Here is a 1,440-nt window from a genome sequence, read left to right as displayed (position 1 = left end):
GAGTGGGGGGGGGGGGGAGGAGGGGAGGAGGGAAGGGGGAGAAATGCTTCAACAGTGAGGTGGGAAGAAATGCAGGAGCACTGGGGTATGTCTTGTAGGACATAGTGAAGGCATCTGAGTAGTGGACTCTGGTTGCCCCAAGCAGGAGCACCCAGAGTTGAAGGGTCCTTGAATCCTAGTGTCTTCAAGATTCATTGTGGAGAACATGCTCTGTTGGGTGCCTAGTGAATGCACAGGAAACTTGAGGTTGAGGATACTGCCAGAGATGTTTGGACAAGATGGTGAAGGTACAGGTGAAGAAACTTAGCTAAAAATATTCTGATTACTGGCTTTGTCTTCCCTGGGAAACATGAGCTTTTCCCATATTCTTCCCTCCAAACACTTCTCTGATATTGCAGTAGCCTCTAGAATGATGTTTCTCAGCCTGTGGTTTCTGAATTGCTGGTGGTTTGTGTGATATCTGGAAGTGGTCAACAAAACAATTGGCAAAAAAATTGAGGGGGAAAAAAATTAAAGTGAAAACAGGTGCCCTGTGTGCATGGCAAATAGAAGGGGGGGGGAGGCATTTAATGCTAAGCCTAACTCTTTGGGGAGCACTGCAGAAAGGTTCTTTTTTTTAATACAATAAATCATTTTGGCATTAAAATATATTGAGGGAAAACTATTCTGGAGGCCAAGGAGTAGATAGCAGTAAAAGAAATCTCATCTAATTTTTCTCTCAGTGAATGAATTTCCTCAGCAACCCTAAATACACCCTGTTCTATATGGTATACGCTGATATATCTTATTTCCTCCAAACCATTTTTACACAATTATAACCCAAGCTGACATGCTCACATGTGGAGCCTCCCACTGCAGTGATATTCAACTACTTAAAGGTCTGAAAGCATTTATCCTCCCCAGGCTTTGTTGAAATAAAGATATAGTCTAATAGTCATGTTAGAGGTGAACCTAAGGGTCTACAAGAAATCTGTGACAGATGGGAAACTCAAATTCAAGTCACTAGCTTTCAGAGTAGACATCTGTTCCTTAACGACAACTACATCATAAGACATGGGGAATGCAAACAAATTGGGACCAGGCAAATTCAGATAGGCACTACATCATCCCCTTTTCCTTGCGCTAGCTGCTGTGTGCATAGTCTTTCCCAAGTAAGAAGGAAGTTCACCTCTGTTCTGGTTTCAGCTGGGGTAGAGTTAATTTCCTTCCTAGTAGCTGGTACAGTGCTGTGTTTTGGATTTAGGATGAGAACAATATTGGTAACACACCGATGTTTTAGTTGTTGCTACATAGTGCTTACACTAGTCAAGGACTCTTCAGCTTTCCATGCTCTACCAACTGAGAAGGCTGCAGGTGCACAAGAAGCTGAGAGGGTGCACAGCCAGGACAGCTGACCCCCACTGGCCAAAGGGACATTCCATACCATGTGACGTCATGCTC

General features: G+C 43.8%; 1 protein-coding gene across 1 annotated transcript in view; it reads right to left on the bottom strand.

Moving 5' to 3' along the window:
- RERG (RAS-like, estrogen-regulated, growth inhibitor) overlaps nt 1–1,440 on the bottom strand; it is a 107,365-nt gene that overhangs the window by 78,908 nt on the left and 27,017 nt on the right. The gene's annotated exons all lie outside the window — the stretch shown is intronic.

Source organism: Pygoscelis adeliae, unplaced genomic scaffold (genome assembly GCF_000699105.1).
Source record: "Pygoscelis adeliae isolate BGI_AS28 unplaced genomic scaffold, ASM69910v1 Scaffold38, whole genome shotgun sequence".
Lineage (NCBI taxonomy): Eukaryota > Metazoa > Chordata > Aves > Sphenisciformes > Spheniscidae > Pygoscelis > Pygoscelis adeliae.
This window is presented reverse-complemented; position numbering and strand designations above follow the sequence as displayed.